The sequence below is a fragment of the Anolis carolinensis genome, chromosome 3 (genome assembly GCF_035594765.1).
Source record: "Anolis carolinensis isolate JA03-04 chromosome 3, rAnoCar3.1.pri, whole genome shotgun sequence".
Lineage (NCBI taxonomy): Eukaryota > Metazoa > Chordata > Lepidosauria > Squamata > Dactyloidae > Anolis > Anolis carolinensis.
Window position 1 is genome coordinate 253,837,940 of NC_085843.1, and position 12,778 is coordinate 253,850,717.

Below are 12,778 nucleotides of genomic sequence, written 5' to 3' on the forward strand. Positions count from 1 at the left end.
TTTGGACAGTGCATATCCAAGTCATCACTATAGACCCCCCCCCCCCCGCCCAAAAAAAAGTGTGGAAGGAGAAAGTGCAGAGGTGAAAACAGGCAAAACCTATTGTGTAATCTCTCACAGTGATGGCTCAGTCCCCTTCTACAGTGCCATATAAAATCCAGATCATCTGCTTTGAACTGGATTATATGGCAGTGTAGACTCATATAATACAGTTCAAAGCAGATAATGTGGATTCTCTGATTTTATTATCTGGATTATATGCCAGTGTAGACGGGTTCTCGTTTGGTCCCCCTTGAGCTACTGAGCTGCTTGGCTCCATCTCTGTGTTGGCCAAACCAAATGTGGGTTTAAATGTACATAAGCAATTAATCTGCTCAGGTTCCAGTGACAATCTCAAATATTAAAGCTGTTGGTATGTTTATAATGAAATGTCCAGCTATGGAAAATAGCAACGTACGAGTGATTTTTCATTGAAAAGAAAGTCCTGATCATTATCCATTCTCATTGTGGCTATTTCAATAGCAAAAATAGAAATATTACATTAATATTTGCATATAATATCAAGTTTAGGTTGGCAGCATATCAAAATATGGGCCATGTTTAAAAATTACCATAGTTTTAAACTAGAAATACCGATCTTGGATACAAACTCCTTATAGCTGTATTGGAGGGGAGGGGGGAAGGAATTACTATCCTGAACATACTCATAATGGAAATGAATTCCATTAAAATCAATAGGACAAGTTTCTACATCAAGATAAGTAGAATCTCCAGAATTTTCCTAGCCAAAAACTAATTGCCTCTTATGCAAAACTCAAGGAGTGAGGAACCCACTTTTAAAAATTTATTGCAACACCCTTTGTGTACGGCTTTTCCTTTTCTTTTTTCCCTGCCTTTTGGTGGAGCATTTTTGGCAGTCTGGCCTTTGGAAGGACCCAGGACATACAAGTATCATAGTTGCCTACTTAAGGCCAACACCAAAATGTAAACATAAATATTTTAACTAAACAGTGTTTAAACTCATTTGGGACTCCTTTAATAAAATCCTTTATTCATTCCAAATGAGAAGATACATTAACCTGGACACAGTATATTATTTGAGAATACAGAAATGCTTGACCACTCCAACAACTATCATGTCAGACTACACAGAGAAGCCATTGAAATTCACAAACATTTGGATAACTTTAACAGAAAGGAGTAAACCATGAAAATGAACAAAATCTGGCTACCAGTATTAAAAAACTCAAAAATCAGAACAGTAAATAAGAAGCAACACTCTGAGACATGGGAACTAGGGGCAGTTAACAAAGAATGCCCCCAGGCAGAAAGTAGCTAGTAGATGTAGCCATTCAATGCAAATTAGGGTGATTATCTGCAACATTTAGGCTGGCCTCCAACTGACAAGTGTTCCTCCCTCACCCTGAACTTCCCACAGATATATATAAACCTTCCTTGCTTAGTTTCTCCATACTTCACAACCTCTGAGGATGCCTGCCATAGATGTGGGCGAAACGTCAGGAGAGAATACTTCTAGAACATACATACAACAACCCTGTTATCCTGGCCATGAAAGCCTTCAGCAATACATTAATTTAATAGATTGCCATTTTGGTTACATTGTCGTTTAGACCTAAGAAAGGGACATCAATTCAGTGGGAGGAAAGTTAAAAAAAACATTTCCATGACGGACAATCCTGTCTTGGTTGAAGTCTTGTATCTTAATCATCTAAGCTAATAATCTTTTGAACCATGTAGAGTTGTGCCAGGAATTAGCAGGGTAACAGAAGGCTATATTCCACTGTAATAATACTAGTTTTTACAGTATTTTAGATGTTTGTATGCAAATGTGACACCATTTTATTTTATTTCTGCATTTAAGTGTAAGATTTGTCTCAAATTGAAATCTTTATGATATCATACCAATGATTGTGTTACTAGTTTCTGGAAAGTCTTTAAAACAGCTGATTGATTCATAGTTTATTTAAGTGAGTTTTGGCTGCTTTATTTTTAGTTCGTAGGGAAATGAAGGCTTGTTTCTCATTGAAAGGTAGATCTGAGCCTGGGGTGTTCTTAACTGCAAGTGGAATCTCACAGGGCTCAGCCTAGTCCCTCACATACTAATTTTATGTATGTAGGGAATTGATTGTTTGGAGCAGAATTTAATCAGGCAACTACATATCTGCATTCAGGAGTGCTACTGCTCAGGGTAGAACTACATACTGTATTTGCTTACAATTTACCATCTGTCCTCTGTTTAATGTCTCATACACACACACCTCACAGATAAAGAGAAAGTGAAAGAGGAAAGAACTCAAGAGGAAAAGAGGGTTGTATGTTTTCCGGGGGAAAGCTTAAGGAGTTATAGTTGAGACTTTATCTTGATCCTAGTCTAGGAACAGAGCCGGCCCTAGGTATTTTTCAAGTGTAGGTGAACAGAATTTTGGCGCCCCCCCCCCCAAACCAATCACTAAAAAATAAAAGCGTTGGATAAGCGAAAATGTTGGATAATAAGGAAGTATAAAGGAAAAGCCTATAAAACATCAAATTACATTATTATTTTAAAAATTAAGCACCAAAACATCATGTTTTACAACAAATCAATAGAAAAAGCAGTTCAATACATGGTAATGTTATGTAGGAATTACTATATTTGCAAATTTAGCACTAAACATTGAACAGGGATATAGGGCAGTGTGGACTTAGATAACCCAGATAGCCCTCAGTATTAAAAAAAACCCTCTAAAATCAGGACAATAAATAAAGAACAACACTCTGAAAACAGAAGAAATCCAGACAGTAAACAATCAGGGACAGCTAACTCCTCCCAAAAAAAGATTCTCCCAGGCAAGAAGAAGCCAGGCCTTGAAGCCACAGGGCCATTAAATGCTAATCAAGGTGATTAATTACAACATTCACACCTGCTTCAAAGAAAAGTTCTTTCTCCCACCCTGGACCTTCTACAGATATATAAACCCCACATACCTAGCTTCCAAGTTCCTACAGACCTCACAATCTCTGAAGGCCCCAAAGGTGGGCTTGCGTGGTGCGAAGGTGGGTTTGTGCCGGCCGGAAGGCCCAGCGCGGTCGCTGGAAGGCCCGAAAGAGAAGGAGGTGGAGAGTGGTGCCCTCCTCCCAGGACGATTGTGCCCCCGGGACGATGGCGCCACAGGCAAATGCCTATTTCGCCTTATGGTTGGACCGCCTCTGTCTAGGAACAACATGAAATGACCAGATGCAATCCTATGTCAGAAGGTATCATTTCCAGCTGGAGATAACTGGGTGGCATTTTGGAAAGATCCCTGTGCTAGGAAACTGAAAGTAGAAAATTAGTTGGGCATGGAGTGGACTGTACTATCACTTTTCTTTCTATGTCTCTCCCCCCCCCCCTTTCATCATGTGTCTTTTAAAAAATGTGAGGAAGCATTCAAAATAGCACCTTCTAGTAGAATATCTTTTTTTCTCATAAATCGTATGTATCCCTACCTTAGGCTTCTTCTCTGAGCCTAGTTTTCTGCTGCATATGTAGACCATATTATATAGTTCAGGGATGAGAAATCTGTGGTCATCCTGTATAATGTTAAATTCTCATAAGATCCAATCATCAATAGCTGAATGGCCCCAAGACGCCTATTCTTGATTTAGCCGAAATAAGTGAAAAATTTAAATCTAGGTTTCGGAATAGATGTGTGGGTTCAGGTGAGTGGGAATGTTTCTTTCTGCACAATTTTTTCTGAACCATCAAAGGAAGAGAAAAGCTGGCGGGTAAGGAAACTACATAATTTCTCAGATTATATAATTGCTTTTTCAGATTGTACAGAAATTGCAGTGAAACTAGCCCTAAATTGAAGGGCAGACCCTAGAATGGTTCAGTCTGAAATGTAAGAGGGAAGGGATAAGGATAAGAAATGAGTTTTCAGATGAAAATGGGAGACTTTAGAGCTTTATAAATTTGACTTCCTGTTAGGATTATCAGGTGAGGCATTGAATTATTTTTTTTTTCTGGCTCCTTAGGTTTGCCATTAAGGCTAAACAATTGTGCTGCTCCTTTTCAATGTGTTTGTTCCAATAGTTATGGGGTTGTTTTATTTAAAAACACTTTTTGTTCTTTAAGCCATTTTGAAAACCTTCAGGTGGAAATGGTGCCTGCAAATATCCATATAAATGAAAGTTGAGCATGGTTTTCAAGCTAAAAGAATATACCGTGTTTCCCCGAAAATAAGACAGTGTCTTATGTTAATTTTTGCTCCCAAAGATGTGCTAGGTCTTATTTTCAGGGATGTCTTATTTTTCCATGAAGAAGAATTCACATTTATTGTTGAACAAAAAATTTGAACATTTATTGTGTACTGTACAGTAATTGTCATCACATAGAATCATAGAATCATAGAATAGTAGAGTTGGAAGAGACCTCATGGGCCATCCAGTCCAACCCCCTGCCAAGAAGCAGGAAATCGCATTCATAGCACCCCCGACAGATGGCCATCCAGCCTCTGTTTAAAAGCCTCCAAAGAAGGAGCCTCCACCACAGTCCAGGGGAGAGAGTTCCACTGCCGAACAGCCCTCACAGTGAGGAAGTTCTTCCTGATGTTCAGGTGGAATCTCCTTTCCTGTAGTTTGAAGCCATTGTTCCGTGTCCTAGTCTGCAGGGCAGCAGAAAACAAGCTTGCTCCCTCCTCCCTATGACTTCCCTTCATATATTTGTACATGGCTATCATGTCTCCTCTCAGCCTTCTCTTCTGCAGGCTAAAGAACTGCATGCCCAGTTCTTTAAGCCGCTCCTCATAGGGCTTGTTCTCCAGACCTTTGATCATTTTAGTTGCCCTCCTCTGGACGCTTTCCAGCTTGTCAACATCTCCCTTCAACTGTGGTGCCCAGAATTGGACGCAGTATTCCAGGTGTGGTCTGACCAAGGCAGAATAGAGGGGGAGCATGACTTCCCTGGATCTAGACACTATACCCCTATTGATGCAGGCCAGAATCCCGTTGGCTTTCTTAGCGGCCGCATCACATTGCTGGCTCATGTTTAACTTGTTGTCCACAAGGACCCCAAGGTCTTTTTCACATGTACTGCTGTCAAGCCAGGTGTCCCCCATTCTGTATCTTTGCATTCCATTTTTTCTGCCGAAGTGAAGTATCTTGCATTTGTCCCGGTTGAACTTCATTTTGTTAGTTGAACTTCATTTTGTTAGCTTTCCCCCTTGAAAACATACAGCATAACCAGACAAACTGTGAATCCTATCAAAAATTTCTTGTTACTACCATTATTTCTATGTACAACAATCTATGGTATGTACATTTACCGATCCTGCATGCTCTGGTGTTCTGTTCGACGGGCATGCATCCAAACAAAAACTTTGCTAGATCTTACTTTTGGGGGAGGCCTTATATTTAGTAATTCAGCAAAACTTCTACTAGGTCTTATTTTCTGGGGATGTCTTATTTTAGGGGAAACAGGGTAATAAAATTCTCCAGGGAGATCTAAGTCAGAAAGACACACAGTCCAGCAAAACAGTAAGAAACTGAAAACAAAATTCTTTGGATAGAAATATAGGCAGTCTCCAATTTACAAACAAGATAGGTTCTAAAGGTTAGTTCTTAAGTTGAATTTGTATGTGAGTCGGAACAGGCACATTTTAAAGTATAACTCCAGCCAAATGCATATATATATATATATATATACACACACACACACACACACACAACAAAGTGTGACACACATCAAAACACCAATAGGATGTCATTATCCATATACAGTAGAGTCTCACTTATCCAAGCCTCGCTTATCCAAGCTTCTGGATTATCCAAGCCATTTTTGTAGTCAATGTTTTCAAAATATCGTGATATTTTGGTGCCAAATTCGTAAATACAGTAATTACAACATAACATTACTGCGTATTGAACTACGTTTTCTGTCAAATTTGTTGTATAACATGGTGTTTTGGTGTTTAATTTGTAAAATCATAACCTAATTTGATGTTTAATAGGCTTTTCCTTAATCCCTCCTTGTTATCCAAGATATTCGCTTATCCAAGCTTCTGCCGGCCCGTTTAGCTTTGGCTAGCATAGGGAAGAGTTAACACTACTGTGATGTTTGTTTTGCTGCCTGTGCCCCTGTTCAGAAGATTTCATCTCGTTTTCTGTCCCTGTGATATGGTAATTGGATTTTGAAAAAGGTGGCTTGTTGTAGAAACAAGGTTTAGTGATAAAGCTGCAGTGCATCTTCCCCATGATGACACTTCCAGGAGTAAATTTCCCTTCCGAGAGGTAGGTTTCTCTCACTTCTTGTTGTCTCACCCTTGTTCTTAACTAAGAGTCATTTGTAAGTCAGATGCTTGTAACTCAGGGACTGCCTGTATGTAGGCAAGCTGAAAACATTGATGCCTCTACTAGCATTGCTCAGTAGTAACTCAGAGAAAACTTTATTTTACGGCCTCCAGCTTTTTCCCCCTACTGTAGTTTTTTTCTTTTTCTTCTTACTGAAGCAGAATGTAATACAAAGAACATGTGTGCTGAGATCCTTTTCAGTCATGTAGAAGGCTAAGCAAAGTGAGAAACTGATACTGTTGATGAATTTGGGTAGCTGTTTTATGGATGAATACTTGAGGCCCATCGCTTGAGGCTGGGAGAGAATGGTAATCTATTCTGTGATGGCTGTTCCTTTCATGCATATAAAATCATGGGTCGAATGTGATAAACTTAGTATTAACCTGCATTTAATCTGCTGAAATAATAAAGTGACTAAACTCTTAAAATGTCCATGGCTCTACACATTCAACGTAAAATGAATATATGTATGTGGAAAATTACAATAGCAGACCAATAGCACAGAGTATTTTTACATCACTTAAATCCTGAAACTTTTCTAAAAAGGTGAAATTGTGTCCACCTGACCGCCTAAAGCAGAAGTAAATGCATACTACTACTACTACTACTAATAATAATAATAAATTTGTGAATAATGTGAAGACTGTGGTCAGTAAAGAATACACACAAAGGGTCAGAAAAATTCTCAAAAGCACGCTCAATGGAGGCAACACCATCAAGGCCAGGGATCCTCAAACTTTTTTAGCATAGGGCCGGTCCACAATCCTTCAGACTGTTGAGGGGGCCAAATTAGCATTTGAAAAAAAATATTAACAAATTCCTATGCACACTGCACATGTCTTATTTGTTGTGCAAAAACAACAACAACAACAACAACAAAAGAACAATACAATATTTAAAAATGAAAATAATTTGAACTAACATAAACCTATGAGGATTTCAATGGGCCTGCTTCTGGCCAATGAGATAGTCAAGTTAATTAGGATTGTTGCTGTTGTTGTGTGCCTTCAAGTCATTTCAGACTTTGGGCGAGCCTAAGTCTAAAACTGAGGGCGAGAGCCAGGTAAATGACTTTGGAGGGTCACATCCGGCCCCCGAGCCTTAGTTTGGGGACCCCTGATCAAGGCCATAAACACCTGGGCCATACCTGTCATAAGATATACTGCTGGCATCATAAACTGGACACAGATGGAACTGGACAATTTGGACAGGAAAACAAGAAAACTCATGACCATTCATCATTCACTGCATCCCCCGCAGTGATGTTGACTGGCTATATCTGCCTAGAAGATCAGGGGGCAGAGGACTCTTACAAGTAAAACAAGCAGTCAAAGAAGAAGAACATGCCCTGGCAGAATATGTAAAGCAAAGTGAAGAACCTGCTTTGATTGAAGTCAAAAATCAGAAACTCCTCAAAGCACAGCAGACAAAAAACCAGTACAAGAAAACCGCACTACAAACTAGAGCTGACAGCTGGCACAACAAAACATTGCATGGAAAGTTCCTTGACAAAATTGAAGGAAAAGCTGATAAGGAGAAGACCTGGCTATGGCTCACGAATGGGACCCTGAAGAAGGAGACAGAAGGCCTGATCCTTGCAGCCCAGGAGCAAGCCATCTGTCACGCCCAAGGCAACGGAGCACTAAGAACCGAACACAGAGGCCAATAACTATCTAATATCTTTATTAAGGAAATATGTAAGAATAATAAAAACAAGTAGAAAATATAGTCCAGAAGCAGACCTATCAGATGAGGTCAAATATAGTCCAGAAATGTTTTGTCCAATAAATGATATTAGAGTTCAAAGTAGAATCCAACAAACCGAAACACGCACTATTGCCAAGCAATAGTGTGGGGAAATGTCCAGAGTCTTTCAAGGTCCAAGGTAAATCCACAACAAGGCTGGAAACAAACTTGATTCTATGAACAAGGTCCGTGGCTAGGAACAAGGCAAGGCAATTCTTGAATACTTGGCAAGGAGACTGGGGTTGCGGACTTTGCGAAGTCCACACAAGGCTGGAAAGACAAAATCACTCCTGGAGCTGCTCTGTTGACTCCGCACGGAACCTACCGTGCCAGGCACATTTAACTGGGTCTCGTTTTCCTGCCAAGCAGGTGTCCAGCGTTCTCTTTCCCTAGAGAACAGGAAACGAAACACAGCTCTCTCCAGATGTGAGACTCCCTAGATTTTCCCAGGGGAACATGGCTAATCAGTGTCTTGTTTAGCTGCAATTCTCAAACTCCTGCGAACCTGCTCCTTCACTCCCCTGCCCGCAGCATAGGACTGTTTCCTAGCAAAAGGGGGTGAGAGCTGCTCAAGGTCTGTTTTAATGGGTTCTTGGGCAAAAACATCAACATCAGGCATCTGGAAAGATTCCGGCTCTTGCTGAGCCGGCGAAAACCCCATGTTTTCATCTTCATCAGCCACGGTGGCACTGGGAGCAGGACTACAAGGCCCATGAGGCATTACACCATCAGAACTAATGCAATTAAGGCCAAGATCGAAAAATCAGCTGATGACCCAAAATGCAGATTGTGCAAGGAAGCTGACGAAACCATTGATGATATCCTCAGCTGCTGTAAGAAAATCGCACAGACAGACTACAAACAGAGGCACAACTATGTGGCCCAAATGATTCATTGGAACTTATGCCTCAAGTACCACCTCCCAGCAGCAAAGAACTGGTGGGATCACAAACCTGCAAAAGTATTGGAAAATGAACATGCAAAGATACTGTGGGACTTCTGAATCCAGACTGACAAAGTTCTGGAACACAACACACCAGTCATCACAGTTGTGGAAAAGAAAAAGGTTTGGATCATTGATGTTGCCATCCCAGGTGACAGTCGCATTGACGAAAAACAACAGGAAAAACTCAGCCGCTATCAGGACCTCAAGACTGAACTTCAAAGACTCTGGCAGAAACCAGTGCAGATGGTCCCGGTGGTGATTGGCACACTGGGTGCCGTGCCAAAAGATCTCAGCCGGCATTTGGAAACAATAGACATTGACAAAATTACGATCTGCCAACTGCAAAAGGCCACCCTGCTGGGATCAGCGCGCATCATCCGAAAATATATCACACAGTCCTAGACACTTGGGAAGTGTTCAACTTGTGATTTTGTGATATGAAATCCAGCATATCTATCTTGTTTGTTGTGTCATAATAAAATAATAATTTTATTTATACCCTGTTACCATCTCTCCAAAGGGACTCGGGGCGGCTCACAAAAGCACTCAATAGCACAACATACAAAATGCAGACAAGTGCGTAAACAATCACACAACAGCAATAGCAAATATAACATCATGAAACCCTATTAGTTAAAATTCAATCAAATGCAACAATGGCTGCAAATGTAAAATAAACCATCATTAAAATCAGTTCCATAAGTGCAATCAGTAAAGTCCTTAGATATAATAATTAAGGATTCCTAAACAAGGTCAAAGGCCTGTTTTCAAGGAGCCATGTTTTCAAATGTGTTCAAAAACTTGGAGAGGCTAATCTGATCTCCCTCGGGAGGGCATTCCAAAGCTGGGGGCCACCACCGAGAAGGCCTTCTCTCTCATCCCCACCAAGAGGTGGGACTGAGAGGAGGGCCTATCCGGCATCTCAGAGCCCATGCCGGTTCATAGAAGATGAGGTCTTGAAGATATGTTGGACCCGAACCATATAGGGCTTTATGGGTAATAACCTGCACTTTGAATTGGGTCCGGAAACGTGTCGGCAACCAGTGGAGCTGCTTTCAAAACATTTTGTGCACCATTTCTTCTTTTGCAGGGTTTTCTGTGTTAAGGAAAACCCTGAGGGAAAACTCCTGGGAAAATGCAGGAAAGTTATGCATGGAAGCTGTCTTTTTCTGGTCCGCAAATATAATTCCACAAATGAGGCCCTGCAAACTGGGGTATTCTGTGAGTTTCAGTCCAAAAAAGAAACTTCACCATGCTCTGTACCTGACTTTTATGCTCCTGGCTAGATTCACCTAACTCCTGCAGCAGGCAGGCAAATTATCCTTTGTAGCCAAGGACATGGACTTCTATTTTTAGTTGTGAAAGTAACCTATATCTCATGAATTAGGCATGGCAGTATTTCTTTAAAAATGATTAAAAAGGATGCTCATCTTTTTTCAGAACTGGCACAGTATTAGCAGTGACAGTACAAATTTGCTCCTGATAATTCTACTTTAGATTTCACTAACGAGAAACTAAATACCAGAGTAAACACCAATGTATCTTGATCTGCTGTGCTAATCTTTAGAATTAGCTTGTATGGTCTCGTCCTGCTTTGGCAAGGCTTGAACTGATTATTCTTGCAAGCTTTGCTGGCTCACACAGCCAGTTTTCAGAAGCTAAGGAGCTAGAAACTGAGCACAATTTTATGAAGAAACTGGCATCCATTTATGGCGCTTTCTTGCAATGTAGTGCAGGTGAGAGAAGTCCAGTAATAATGTCACAAATGTGGAATAATTTATTGCCGTCTGCATCTATTAGAGATGTAGTCACAGGACAGCTGTCCTAAATTTTGGCGGCTCATGTCATTTAAACGTGAGCTACAGGATCTGCTTGCTAAGTTGGCTGAGTCACTTTCAACTGATTGCTTATTTATACTTTCTCTTGTTTGTAAATTGTTCTTTTCTTTTTCTTGTACTAGTACATTTATTTCTGAATTTCCAGTTAGGCAGCCATTATTGTCTTTTACAGCAGAAACACACAAAAAAATATTGTAGCATCTGAAAGACTAATAAATATGTCATGTTGTTAGCTGTAGACTATGGTACACATAATCAGATGTGTTATCCTGATTTACAAATTTGTTTGTTTGGTAAGGTTTGGAGGGTAGTGAGACACCATTTATTCATTCTTAGAACATTGTTACATTATGTTCAGTTCATTCACGAATGAGCATGGTAAAACATTTATAAAACTACTAGCTGTGCCCAGCCACACGTTGCTGTGGCAAATTGGTGGTGGTATTGGTTAAAAATTGTTGTGGAATTTTTATTTGACGTTATTTGTATTTTTTAATTAATTTTATTGTAACTTATCTTTTTTATTTATTATATTTTATTATTTTCTTGTATTATTTTTAGTTATTTTCTGTTATTATAGTATTTTATTGTATTAATTTTTTAGTCTTTTAAATTATTTTTAGTGTTTTTTATTATTTTTATTGTATTATTTGTATTTATTTTATTTTTATTCTTTTATTATTATTTGTGTTTTTATTATTTTATTTTATTATTTGTATGTATTATATTTTATTATTTGATTATATTATTTTTATTTATGTTTTTTAATTGTATTAATTTATTTTGTTTTTTATTTGTTTTTTGTATTTATTTTATTATTTTTGTTTCTCTTTGTATTGGGTTCTGAGTTCTGTGGTCTGCCTGGTCATGTTCCAAATGTATTCTCTCCTGATGTTTCGCCTGCGTGAATGGCAGGCATCCTCAGAGGTTGTGAAATGTGTTGTAACGAAAGCAAGTGGGGTTTATATATCTGTAGAATGACCAGGGTGGAAGAAAGAACTCTTATCTGCTTTAGGCAAGTGTGAATGTTGGAATTGGCACTGAATAGCCTTGTAGCTTCAAAGCCTGGATGGTGCCTGCCTGCCTGGAATGAACAAAATGTGGCTCCCAGTATTAAAAAAACCTGTGAAATCAGGACAGTTAACTAAAGAACAGTACTGAGCAATCAGGGAATTCCAGACGTGATGTACTGAGGGCCAGCTAACATCTCCCAACAAAGGATTCCTCTCCGAAGCAGGAAGTAGGCAGACTTTGAAGATGCAAGGGCATTCAATGGTAATCAAGGTGGCCAAGTGGAACATTCACAGTCGCCTCAGACAGATACGAGTTGTCCCATCCTGGATATCATTGGTGAGATAGAAATAAACATCCCACTTGTCTGTTTTCAAACAGATCTCATAATCTCTGAGGATGTCTGGCATAGACATGGATGGCAGCGTGGTAGCAGATAGGGTCGTGAGGGAATGTGATGTTTAATAGGCTTTTCCTGAATCCCTTCTTATTATCCAACATAATCAGTTATCCAATGTTCTGCTGGGGTGTTTATGTTGGATAAGTGAGACTCTACTGTATATTTATAATCTTATATTATCTGCTTAGAACTGGATTATATGAGGCTCCTTCTACACAGCTGAATAAAATGCACACTGAAGTGGATTATATGGCAGTGTGGACTCAAGATAATCCAGTTCAAAGCGGATAATATAAGATTTTTTTTATTTTTTTCGTGTCAAGATTATAAATTGGTTATATAGCTATGTGGAAGGGCCTTGAGTCTACACTGCCATATAATCCAGTTCAAATAAGATAATCTGTATTTTATAGGCAGTGTGGAAGAGGCCTAATTCCGTCTGTTCCCTGGGCTGAGTAGGTTGCTAGGAGACCAAGTGGGCGGAGCTTAGCCTTCTAACTGGCAGCAATT

The 12,778-nt window shown here is 39.6% G+C and overlaps 1 protein-coding gene across 2 annotated transcripts in view; it reads left to right on the plus strand.

Moving 5' to 3' along the window:
* pls1 (plastin 1) overlaps positions 1–12,778 on the plus strand; it is a 70,562-nt gene that overhangs the window by 14,729 nt on the left and 43,055 nt on the right. The window contains exon 1 of one of the 2 annotated variants that reach the window (XM_003218249.3): positions 10,642–10,755. The exons of the other annotated variant lie outside the window; for it this stretch is intronic. The gene's annotated coding sequence lies outside the window, so the exon portion shown is untranslated. Of the gene's footprint in view, positions 1–10,641; positions 10,756–12,778 lie in introns of those variants that run through there. 2 annotated transcript variants of the gene reach the window in all.